The sequence below is a fragment of the Pteropus alecto genome, unplaced genomic scaffold (genome assembly GCF_000325575.1).
Source record: "Pteropus alecto unplaced genomic scaffold, ASM32557v1 scaffold134, whole genome shotgun sequence".
Classification (NCBI taxonomy): domain Eukaryota; kingdom Metazoa; phylum Chordata; class Mammalia; order Chiroptera; family Pteropodidae; genus Pteropus; species Pteropus alecto.
The window spans coordinates 3,471,246-3,483,802 of record NW_006436283.1 but is presented as its reverse complement, the minus strand read 5'-3'; the positions used below and the strand labels follow the sequence as shown (position 1 = coordinate 3,483,802).

The window sequence follows — 12,557 nt, the reverse complement described above, 5'->3', positions numbered from 1 at the left end:
TGGCGGGAAGGAGGCCGCACTGCGCTCTGCTCGGGCGCCGGGCACGGCGCCAGTCTGCACTGTAGGCCGGCTCTCTCCTTTTCGTTCTGGAATTCCGGGGGGCGGGGAATTCCTTTCCCCCTTTTGACAGAGGAGACAACCGCTTCCCAGGGGTGAAGAAATGTGCTTGTGAGCGGGACGGATTTGAACCCCCGCCTCCCGATCTCAATGCCTGCGTTTCGTGGGTGACATGGAGAGTTGGGCTGCGACCCCAGGGCCCTGGGTGGCTCATAAAGGGGTCACCGGTCCCTGGGCTGGGGCGGGGGCCTCCAGCACCGGGGTTGTCCAGGTCTGTGGGGTGGGTTCGTGTCCCCTCTTCTGTGTAAACAGGCGGTGTACCCGCCGCTTCACGAGCTCGAGCTTCCCGAGCGCCTGGGAGGAGGCCTGGCCGGGCTGGTCCGTGCCCGGTTCCAACAGGCTTCTCGTTTCCCAGCAGTGGCGTCTTGCCTGCCCCAGTGTCTTCGCAACAGGGATGAGGGGTTCCAGGCACCCCACCCCGCACCAAAGGCGGGTCTGGGGCTGACGAAGGCGAGACCAAGGCCTCCACCCCAGAGGAAAAAACAAAGGCTTCTTTGGGGCGTTTTCTGCCAGGTCATGAAAACGGGCCTCGATCAGGTGCTTCGTGTGGTTTTCAAAGCTCTTTCAACGTCCTTAGTTCGTGTCATCGTCCCCAAAACCCCGTACGGAAGGGCAGGAAGTTGGAGCGACCTCCTCGCAGGCAGCCACACTGCAGGGGGGGTCGTTGCCCTCAGTTTACAGATGAGTAAACTGAGGCTCGGGGCAGTTATGACCTGTCTCCCAGGTCACCTAACCAGCTGGCCACAGGAAAGCCCCCGGCTCGTCACTACCCCCAGCGCCTCCGGAGATGTCTTCCGCTTTTCGAAAACGTGCAGTGTCCCGGATGGCGAGCACCTGGGCGCCACGGCGTAGCCGGACGAGCAGGCGCGGGCCTCCCGTGGTTCCCGCGTTCACCTTAGAACTGGGCTACGGTGTCTTCCGTGCCGCAGAAACGTGGCTGGAACGAGGAGCCTGTGACGCTTCCGCGGCCCCCTCCTCACGCCTGGCAGTCGAGGTCATGGGCTCCGGCGCCCGGAGGACTGGCCTGTGTGTTTCCACTGCCTGGCGGTGTCCAGCAGGTGGGGTAGCCCAGCTCCCTGTTCTCTCCTCAGTGGACATTTGGGTTGTTTTCAGGTTTTTTCTTTTCCTCGATGAACAGTGTTGTCACGATCAGTCTGGTGTCCTCTGGTAAGTTAGGAATGTGGATCGGAAAATGGGATTCCAACACCTGTGGCCTGTCCCAGGTGAGGCGCCCCACCTGTGGGGCATGTCGTCTCCACTCCGTCCCTCCTGGATCTGATGATGTCTGGTCTAGAGCAAGAGCAGAACCGATGGACAGATACGTGTAAACCACGTTTCCCACAACTGTCCTCAATAGAAAGCCCAGGCCTCGCCCACCGAGTCGACCTGGGCCCCTCACGGCCGTTCGGGCAGCGAGAAATGCATGGACCTTCTGCCTTTAAGTCCAGTTCCGTCGGAGCTAAGGGTCGATTTTGTGCTGAGTTCATTTTGGTCCTAAGGCAGGATGAAAACTCTGAAGGACACAAGCTGCTTCGGATAGTTGAAGGACCATTGACCCTCAGCCCCGCTCACCCACTGTGTTTCTTGGGGACTGTCAGCTCTAAAATGTTATCCAGGGTGTGTGTTTGTCTATCAGTCCTAACCTGGAGAAAATGTTTTAAAAGTACCAACCCCCAGATCACTTAAATCAGAATCCCCGGGGTGGGTGGGGCTCAGGCCTCTGTGTTTCTTAGAAGGTCCCCGAAGACCGAAGACCATGATGGGCTCCAGGACCGAGACCCCCCGCCCGCCTGCCCCTCCCGGCTCAGAACCTCAGTCCACCTCCAGCCACCAAGGCATTTACTGTCCCACTCAGAATCCCAGCATTTTAGCTGCTGAGCTTTCCTTCTGGTCCTCGTTCCCCCTGAAGGGTGAGGAGGTTCCAAGCGGCTCAGCTGACGACGACCTGCAGCGCCCCCACCTGGTGGTTCTCCCTCCTGACACCCTGGGGAGAGCTCAGGGACGGAAACAGACACAGCTGGTTTATCTTTGTCACTTGTCACTGAAATCCGTGCAGGGTCTGATTGTTTTGTCGCCCGGTGTTTAGGATTCTGGTTTGTTTGTTTGCTTGTTTGTTTTGTTTCGTTTTCTTTCGTTGGTGCCAGGAACCGGGAAGGATTCTGGTTTTGTGTCAGCCGAGTTTGCAGCCCTGGGACACCCCGGGTAGGTCATCACGCCTGCCCAATAGAGCTGGCTGCAGACAGGCATGCTTTTCATCGAGATCATCAAATAATTTCTAAGATAACGTTGTTGATGTAATGATAGCTTTTTAAGAGGAGAAAGAAACGTGTATTAAAAAGGTGCCTGCCAAGGGAAGATACAATCTGACAGTGGGGGTGGGGGAGCCCTTCTTAGAAGAGAGGAAATTGGGGCCTTCTTGCTGCTGAGTTCCACAGTTATTGAGGTTTCTACCTAGGAGACTCAGGGGAAGGTGAGTCAGCCAGCACCCCTCCCCCTGCCACGGCCCCAGGTCAGGGTGTAGCTCAGGAAACAGGAAGGAGGGGTGGTGGTCATATCTGATGGAGGACATCTGGAGGGCTTCCTGGCGGTGGTGACTTTTAACAAGCGATTTTAGGTGGGCTTAGGAGTCTGTGGGGCCTGAATGAAGGATGCAGAAAAGTAAATGCTGTGGAGATGTGACTGAGCTGGGGGGGGTAGGGGGTGGCGTTGGGACTGGAGAGGCTGGTCTGGGGCGGTGGCTGATGCTGGCGATGAGGCCGAGGCTACCTCCTCCTCCCCGAGGAGGCTAAGATGAGGCAGACCCCCATGTGCTGACCAAACCCCTGCCTTGGGGCAGAGGGAGCGATGGGAGACCTGCCTTTCCGGGAGGTGGTTAATGCGTGTCGCACGCTGCCCTGAGCTCAGATGGGGTGGAACTGGATGTTGATGATGAGGATTGTTTCTAGAACTCCGGTTTTGATACGCAGATAGGCAGAAGCCAGACAGTGAAGGGTCGGAAGTGAGTGGGTGGTGGGAAGATGGAAGCAGAGTGTAGACCGCCTGGTTAGAGGTCTGCAGCTGGAGGAGGCAGCAGGCCGGGGAAGGCGGGGGTGGCTTGTTTTTGAGATTAGGGCCTGCCCTTCTCCTAGGTGACATTGAGAAGGAACCAGAAGAAAGAAAAATGTCAACCAGATGTGACGACACAACCAGGCTCTGCGAGCTTGCTCTGCCGAGAAGCTTGGCAGGGCCCCGCTTCCCCTGCCTGCCCACCCCAGGGGGCGGCAGGGGCCTGTGTGGGCACCGGCACCTTTCCGAGGCTGCCGGCCTGTAGGCATTCAGGTGCCGCACCAGCCACAACCCCACCATGCCCACCTGCCCAGCCCTTCCCCTGCCCCCCACGCGGAGGCTCCAGCGACAGGCCCACAGACCGGAGGGGGGGATCTTTTCTTTGGCATTTGGGGGAGCCATCTGCCACATTTTATGAAGTTTGCCCAAGGCGGGTTGGGAGAAGTAGAGGCTGAGCTCCGTGCTCACACCCAGGCTTGGCAGAACGGTGAGGGACCCGGGAACCAGGACGGGGGCAGGTGCGTGTGTGAGCGTGTGCGTGAGGGACGGAGGACGCCGTGTGACCACTTCCCCATTCTTCTGCTGATGCCACCGAGGGCTGGAGCGAAGGTGCCTCGAGCATCACGTGGGTGTCCCCGTGCTATGGACGAGTGACACCTCATAGATCGTGCTCTTCTCCTCGTTGGAGGGGGTGGACCCTGATGTCCCCTGTGGCTTCCTGAGTAGGACCCGGCTGCCAGACAGCTGACCAGGGGCTGCTCACGGGCCGGCACAACGGCCTATGGCATCTCTGACAGGGACGCCACGGGACCCCCTTTCCACTGCATGTCAGCCACGTGCCCAGTGAGGGCGGCTTCCTCAGCTTTATGGGCGTGGGTCAGAGTCAGGACTGCGGGTTGCACGAGTTTCCTGTGGCTGCCGTAATAAATGACTGCAAACTCGGTGGCCTAAAGCAAAAATTTATTCTCTGAACAGTCTAGGAGCCAGGAGTCTGAAATCAGGGTCCTTGGGCGAATGAGTCGAGGCGTTGGCAGGGCTGGGTTCTTCTGAAGGCTCCAGGGGACAATGCATCCTTGTCCCTTCCAGCTTCCGGTGGCTGCCGGCGGTCCTTGGCCTGCGGCCACATGCCTCAGTCTTTCTCCACCACCCCATGGTCCGCTTCTCCACATTCTTCACATTTCCCTCTGTGTCCCTCTCCTGAGGACGCTTCTGATCACATTTAGGACCCACCTAGGGAACCCAGGGTCACCTCTGCATCTCCCAATCCTCAGTCACGTCTGCAGAGCCCCTCCCGCCACGTAAGGTTCCAGGGGAGGCGGCATTGTTCGGTCACCTGCTATTCGGTCATCGTTGCTCGTAGGGCCCTCCCGGTTTTCAGGTATAAAACAACAAAGAAACAAACTGGCCCGGGGGTAAAAAAGGACACGTTAAAGTCTTTTTCCCTTTAAACAGATCTATTTTTATGGTGGTGAAATTCACGGAATGTAGAATATACCGTCAGGAGCCCTTAGCACACTCACAGCATTCTGCAACCTCCACGTCACCGCTGTCTAGTTCTAGAACATTCTCATGCCCCCCAGAAGGAAAGCTCGTCCCCATTAGCGGTCACTCCCCATCCCACTCCCCCTTGGCAACCAGCCACCCATCCGCTTCTGTCTTCGTGGATTCTGTTCTAATCGGTGCATTTCTGGGTGACCGTGAAGTAAATGATCAAAAGCATGACGATCTGGCACCCGGGAGCCAGTGCCTGCGCTCTTGGCTTGGGAGGGGCCCGGGCTGTAGTCGCCTGGATGTCGGCCGCCCTACCCACTTCCAAGCCCCTGTGGGCCAGGAGGGGTTGGGAACCCCAGAAAGGGGTGGGTTGGCAGCGACAGGAACGGTCTGATGCGGGCTTAGCGGGCGTCCAGCAAATTCGCTTCTTAGGAGAGGCTCTGCTCCGTCCCCGAGAGTGGAATCTGAGAGGAGGTCCCTGGTACCCTCCCCCAAAGGGCACACTGTGACGTAGGCATCCGTGGCTTTACAGCATCTTACGGTGGACACCACTGTGTGTTCCTTCGAGCTGTGTCCCGGACCAGCCCCGAGTGTGGCTGCATCCCGAGGCTCAAAGTGATATGCCAACTAAAATAATTTGGTCCAAAGACAGGGCTGTCCAAGGGCCTGGTGTAATCCCAGGATAATACTGAGAGTGTCGAGAGCTGGGCTGCCCATATGGTAGCCACTGGCCACATGTGGCCACTGACAACTTGAAACGTGTCCTGTCCAAATCGAGAGGTGCCGTAAGTATAAAATGCACGCTGGATTTCAGAGCCTTGCAACGGGAAGAAGAAAGAATGTAAAACATCTCGATTTTTATGCTGATTACATGTTGAGTTGATAATATTTTAGCTCTGATAGGCTAAGTAAAACATATTAAAATTAATGTCTGTTTCTTCATACAAATCTAACGTGGCTACTAGGAACTTTAACATTGTGGACGTGTCGCGCCTTCTGTTTCTGCTGGAGAGTTGCCGGCCAGCGCTGGGTGCCTGCGTGGCAGGGAGCTCCGAGCAGCACCGGACGGCAGGCGTTCGGTGTTGGAGAAGCAGAGGGGGCTTGTCAGGCACTGAGACTCCCTCTCCTGTGCCCCGAAGACCCCTGTCGGGCAGTGAGGGGCTGCTGCAAGAGGAAATGCAGAAAGAACCTAGGCCGCCTCCCTGGAGGAGGAGGAGGAGGAGGAGGAGGAGGAGGAAGAGAAGGGAGGGCTTAGCGAGCAGGGGGCTTTTGTGTGCCCGCGTGTTGCCCAGGAAAGGGCGGTAGGCCCTGGGAGTGGCCTTTGGGGCCAGGAAGCCGGGGACGAAGCAAGGCCAGAGACAGAGAAGGCATCTGAAGAGAGCGCTGGGCAGGGCAGGCGTGGTGTGGAGGCGATGTCCCCGAGGCTCCGTGTTAACCCTGACACCCGTGTGACGGGTCCCTCCTGGCTTCCTTTGTTGCTGGTTCCCGGAGCCGCCCTTCGGGGCCTGGCAGGGTGGGTGGGGGGTGCAGGGGCGGGGGATGGGCTGCCCTCTCTGTGTCCCAGGAAGTCACCTTCTTGGAGGAAAGGGATTTTTTGAGTGTGTTTTGGGGGGCTGCCTTCTTGGTTCTGGACAGGCACCCCTTGCTTTGATGCTTGCGACCGGAGCCGCTCGTGCCCATTTTACAGATGGGGAAGGTCGAGTCCCGCAGACGTCGAGTGCTGGGCCACGGCGATCGTGAGGGAAGGGGCTCTGAGCCCGCAGCTCGGACCCACCTCCAGTCCCCCTTCGGCTGAGGAGGGGCGAGGACTCCAGACGTGCAGGCCCTCCCTCCCCTGGTCACTCCTGGCTTTGGCCAGTTGCCCAGGGACCGATGGTAGCCGCTCTGAATGGCCACTCTGCTTGGGCGTGGGGAGGGCCGTGGGACAGCAGCCCCCAAAGCCTTTGTGACAAACCTGCAGACCCCGGGAAAGCGGGCCCTCGGGGTGGGGACCGGCTGAGTTGGAGAGGCCAGCGGCTGCTGCTGGGGAGAGCTGGCTTTGGAAGAAGCCGGAAGGTGAATTAGCTGGACATTGCCTGCCTGTGTGGCCGGTGGGGTGGCACCCATCAGCCACATGGGGGGTCTGGGAATGGAAAACCAGAGCCAGCAAACTGAGAGCTGTAGCCCGTGGGGGCTGGACCAGAACTGTTCCTCCAGGAGGCAGAAGGAACAATGGGCTCCCTGTGGGAAACCAGCTACTGGCCCTAAAACGGCCTTCACTCAGGCCTCCTGGAACTCATGGCTCCCTGCCCCAGGCAGAGCCCCAAAATCCGCTCCCAGGAGCTCTCTCATGGTGTGGGAGTCAGCGGGGCCTCCGCCACACCCGTGCCTGGGAATGACTCACTCGCTGGGGGTCGAAGTTCATGACAGGGGCTGGGTCAGACCCATCCCAGCATTCAGGCCCTGCCCAAACGGGGCTGCTCTCTAGCTCCCTCCTCTGGGACCACTGAGCCCATCCCCCCAGGGGTCCCAGCTCCACGGGGCCTGCAGGGTGGGGAGAAAGGAAGGCCCGGGGCTCACCCCAGGCCCTCGGGGGCGGGATCCTGTCCCGAGACTCCAGGAAGAAGCAAGCTGAGGGTGAGCTGGTCCCCACCTCCACCTCCCCAGCCCCTGCCCTGTGCCTCTCCTTCCGGGGTCACCTCCATGGTGGCACAAGGTGGGGCAGACAGGGCCTGTGGAGCTCCGACCCCCGGCTGCCCGGAAGCCTGGAACAGCTCAGTATTGCGCGTCTGGCCTTCCTGCCCAGGGAGCCCTGGGGGGCCGGAGGGCCAGTAGCTTAGGTGTGTCATCGGGGCCCGTTGGGGCCAGGGTCAGGTGGGGGGCCACACCTGGTACGGGGGAGCACGGGGTGGGGCAGCAGGGAGAGAGGACACCACCTCGCACTTCATTCTGCCTCACCCTGGCAGGGGGACGGGCCTGAAGGACGGACCGGACGCTGTGCAGGACATGACCCAGCCCGGGTGGCTGGCTGGGTGTCCACGTGACCCCTTCCCGGAGCCTTTCCCCAGCGACCCCGTCACTTTTCCTCCTGGGATGACAGGCTGGTGGGGGACTCAGCTCTTAGTCACAGATGCTGCACCCCGTGCAGCCGTTGGCTGCCGGCCGGCACCCCCTCTCTCTGCCTGCCCCCTCCTCCTCTGTTCCCCTGGCCCTGCCCCTCGGAGCCCGTTCCCCAGGAGCCTCCCCGCGAAGGCCATCGCGGTCCCTCCTACCTCTGCCCGTGCTCTGGGAGGCTTCTTGTTCCTCCGCCACAAAGCCCCTTTGATCCTCCGCTCGGCTCCGAGCCATGTGACCCGGTGGGCGGGCCGTGCTCTGGGCGCCGTGCAGCCCGACTCTGCTGCTGGGTGAGTCCTCCCGTCTTTGTTCCCTCCAGCCTCCCACCGGCCGCAGCCGGGCCCTCAGGTGTGGCCAGCCCATGGCCAGGTGGCCGGACTGGGAGCAGCGCCTCTCCAGGGCCGCGGCCCGGATCCCCCGCTGCGGGACAGCTCCGGGACCCGAGAAGGGGCAGGGAGCGGGAGCTCCGTCTCCATACAGGGCCCAGATGGTCGGCCTCTGAGTAATTTGCTCAAAGAAAAGGGCTTTGTGCAGCCCCAGCTACCTCTTTGTAAATATTTGGCCCGCTGAGCCGAGCGGTTGAGGTCCTTCTGCAGCGGGAATTTCTCGGAGGAGTCGATTTCCTTTCGCAAGGGGCTTCCCTGACTTCGGGGGGGGCCAGGGGAGCTGTGGCCTGGCCACCGCCACCTCCGGCAGTGGCCGCACGGATTGTCAGCCGTGAGGGGCAGGCGGCTCTGAGGACCGGCTGCAGCTCAGTTCCAGCAGACACTAGCAATGCCGGAATCGGAAGCCAGCGGCTGGCCCTGTGATCGGGCAGTTCTGCCGCAGCGTGTCCGGGTTTCTCGGAGGTTGGGGACGTGCCGTGCTGGCTGGGGTGGGGGTGGGCGGGTAGGGGGCTGGAGTGCACGTGCTCCGGGGTATGCTGGCCGAGCTGAGATGTTGCGAGAGCCCCCAGACTCAAATCGCACAGCCAGCACCGGATGTCACCCCGTGCTCCAAAGCCGAGGTGCTCAGAGGCAATGCCATCTGCTCTGAAACTTTGTCCCAGCTGTCCTCTGGGGATTGACTCAGATTCCAGGCTACTGGCCTCATCCTCCCCCCCACCTTCCCTGCTGTGAAATGTGCTGGGGTTTTGTTTTATTTTTTTGTCAGAGGTTTGGGGGAGCATCTCTGCTCACCAAAGAGAAGTTTGAAATTCCTTTCCTGGAGAAAAAAATGTGCCGCCTGGCAGTGGCCACGGGTTTCTGGCCGTGGGGACAGTGCCCTGGTTGGAACGCAGCTCGGATCCCGCTCGGAAAAACGTGCTGGGGGAGGAGTATAAAAGCCCCGTCCCCTTACTCCCCTTTTAATCGCGTGGGTCACCCCCTTCATTCATTGTTGCTTTGCCTCAAAGTTCGAGGGGCCTCCACTGGTGTTGAAATAAACGTCATTTCTCTTTGGCTGGCTCCCCGTGGCAGCCCAGGAAATAGGAAGGGGTTTGTTTAACCGTTTGGCAGAGGCAGTGTCCGCCCGGGGCCTCGCTTACTTCTCTCCCCTTGAGTCTCTTCTGAGTTAAGATTGGGCGGGGGAAGGAGGCTTCTTCTTTGATCTCTTTTAAGCCCGCCTGGCGGGGGGACCTGTGTTGTCACTGACCGTCCCGGGGGGGACCTGTGTTGTCACTGACCGCGTCACCTGCCCCTTCTCCCGGGCGCCTTTCCGCGTTGTGGCTCCCGCAACACCGTTGCATCTACGGGTCTGCGTTTGTATTTCCGCCTGTCTCTGCTCCTCGGGGCTGGCACTGTGACGGGGAGGGTGGCCAGGTGAAGTGGCATGTTGGGAGGGAGGACCCACTGTGCCTCGGGGCACAGGGCATTGTGAGATGGAGGTGACAGGGCCCTGTTCTGCTGGGAGGGGGCAGTCACAAGCCGGACCAGAACCAGTGCTGTCGTGGGCCCACCCACCCAAACCAGAGATGGCCCTTTAGAGCCTGTGGGTTCGTTCCGAGTGCCAGCCCACCGCCCTGGGCCTTGAGGTTGGGGTTCGCAGGGCTTTCACCCCAGAAGCCCGGTACCCCTTGGGCAACCAGAGTCTCTGGGCCAACTTACCCCTCCGCCCCACCCCCTCCCCACTTCCTCTTGCGTCGCTGCAGGCCTGAGCTGGTCTGCCAGGGAGCTTTGCAGGGGCTGAGAGGCATTCAGCAGAAGGGGGAGACCCCGTCCTTAAGCGAGCCCCCTACCAGCCTGCAGCCCAGCCCAGCTGCCTGTGGCGTCAGAGGTCCCAAGGCTTCTTTAGGAAGCTGGTGGCCACGGCCGAGCTTCTGTTATCTGACACCACGTCCGGTGTTCAGATCTTGGGCTGGCTTCCCCATACCACGAGAATCTTCTCCGTTCCCTCCCTCTCTCGCTGGCCCCCCGTGTGGGAAGAATGACTTTCATTTTAGTGTGTGGGGGGCATGTGTGCTTGCCGTCCACACCGTGTCCCTGGCTGGGGTCCCTGGCTGGGGTCGTTGGCAGTGGCGGTCAGCCTTCCACACCCGGTTGCTCCCGCCCACCCCAAACCTTGGCGTAGGCACCATAGATGCCCCTGAGCTTCAGAAATGGGGGGTTGGCTATGGCCAGGGCCGATGACCCTGGGGTCCCGGCCTCCCCACAGCAGGGGTCTTGGGCAAGATGCTTGCAGCAAAAATCATAGCCCTTGGCTGGGCGGGACTCCGTTCCCAGACTTCTGCCTTCCAGCACCAAGCTTTGAGTTGTTCCGTGAGCGCCAGCCTGGATCCTCGGACAGGTGGGGACAGGTGGGGACCTGTTCTTGGGAGCCCAGGGCAGCCTTGGACGCCTTCCCGAGAACGCTGCTGGGGATGGCGGCCGTGCACGGGCAGCTCCACGGGTGAGCCTCGAGGAGCGGCCAGAACCGGGGAAGGCTCAGGTCCCATGACAGGCTTGGGAGGGATGCTTGTCCCAGCAGGTCCACCTGCCCACCTCCCAGGGGCCATCGGGGGCCTTGATCTGGGGCTGGCACAGCGATGGGGGGCACTTCTCTCCACTTCGGCTCCTCCTTAGGGTGTGGGTGGGTGGGGTTCATCTCTTTCTCTTTAACGCCCCTCCACACCCCAACCACCCTCAGACCAGGCCCTGAGGGGCAGGCGAGAGAGGGCTTAATCTTCACTTGGAGGCGGGGAGCTGGCAGTTCTTAGCCCGACCTGCAGGGCTAAGCTGCCACCTGCCCATGTCAGCTCCCAGTCCCACCTCCAGAGCAGAGCTAATGATCACCTCGGCTGGTTTCCTGGGGGAGGGGCTGGGCCTTGGTTTGGAGGGCGGGCAGCTTAGCACACAGGCCCTGAGGGACAAATGCAGCCTCTCTGGCCTCCCGTTCCTGCCTAAAGGCGATTTTTAATTGCTCCAATTGGGGTTCAGTAGCTGGATCATGGCAGAAGCACCCCAACATCTCTTGTCACTCTTCTGAAGCTGGGGGGAGGGAACCCCCTCTGTGAGATGTCAGCTCCTGAGCCCCCAAAGCTGCACCTGGAATCGCAGCTCCAGGTTGGGGTTGTCACTGATACTGACCCCCACATGGCCCTTGGGAAGGAGGTTCACGGCCACTGGGTACCCCTGCTCTGTTTCATGAACCCGCCTGGCATGCAGCGCATCCCTTTCTGGGGTCTGTGCCCCCCAGGGCCCGCGGGCCCCTGCCCTGCCGTGAGTGCCAGGTACCGATGCCCAGTATCCGGTCATCTCAGTAGTCGTTGGCAGAGTGTCCTTGCCGCTGTCCCCAGTAGGACGTGGAGCACCGCCTCCTGCCTCCCAGATCCTTCTCTCTCACCTCCCAGGCCTGGCTCCAGGTGGCCGTCACCAGGCCTCCGCCCTGGGTGGCCAATACGATTTCCTCTGCTGGCGGAGGGGACGTTGACGTCTGTCTCTCAGCAGACTGTGGACTCGGGAAGGGGTTGTGTTGTATCGATCTGCGTCCGGGGCCCGGGATGTCCCAGCGGCCTGCTCAGTCAGCGCTCGAATGCGCGGTCAGCCCCGAGTGACCGCAGCTCTTTGTCTGCCGTCTAAACAGCCCGCGATTTCCGTACGGCTGGCGCGAGCGCCTCCCGAGAGTGGCTGTTCACCCTGCTCTCTCTACAGTGCTCTCCTCGGGGCCATTTTTAAGAAAAAGGGACAAGGACAAGGGGCAGCACTTTTGCGGTGACTCGAGTGCATTCTTCCTGGGGCAAGGGACGGGACCGGATGACCGCGGCCCCGCCCCCTGCCCTGGTGCGGGGGGCACTTGGACAGCGAGGGCAGAATCTCTGTCTTTGTTCCTTGTCTGCTGAGACACAGGAAAAGCTGCCCACTGCTGGATGTGACAGTCGTGGGCCCTGAAGGCGAGTGGCAGGTGGAGTCAGGAGGGAGCATCACTGGACTGTAGCGGGGGAGCCACGGGGGTGGGCAGGTGGCACCGCGCCTCCTCCACGAATTCCTGCCTCTTGGCCTCGCTCACCTGCGCCCGGCCCAGCAGCGAGAGGCCACTTCGCAGACCACATGCTCTGCCAGTGTGTTGCTGTTGCCCATGGCTCAGAGCCTGGGGTATGGAGAAGCACCCCTGGGCCCTGGGCTCTGGCCTGAGATCCGGGACGGGACCGGCTTGGATGTAGGGGCAGCAGATGGAGCGGGAAGGGGCAGAAGCAGCTCGGTGGGTGTGGGGGTGCACTCGAGGGGGGCTGGAAGGGAGGGTTGGGCCAAAGAGGGAGCCTCCCAGGGCCCAGTTGGTGGGGGCAGCAGAGGGGGCTCGGGTGGTGTGTGCCTGTGCCTCCAGGTCCCGGGCCAGGGTAGCTGGCAGCTCCCCAAACC

At 61.1% G+C, this 12,557-nt stretch overlaps 1 protein-coding gene across 3 annotated transcripts in view; it reads left to right on the top strand.

The window, feature by feature from the left end:
* The window catches only part of SEPT9 (septin 9), a 139,976-nt gene that overhangs the window by 102,862 nt on the left and 24,557 nt on the right, over nt 1-12,557 (top strand). Inside the window, exon 1 of one of the 3 annotated variants that reach the window (XM_025047179.1) lies at nt 7,844-8,036. The exons of the other annotated variants lie outside the window; for them this stretch is intronic. The gene's annotated coding sequence lies outside the window, so the exon portion shown is untranslated. Of the gene's footprint in view, nt 1-7,843; nt 8,037-12,557 lie in introns of those variants that run through there. 3 annotated transcript variants of the gene reach the window in all.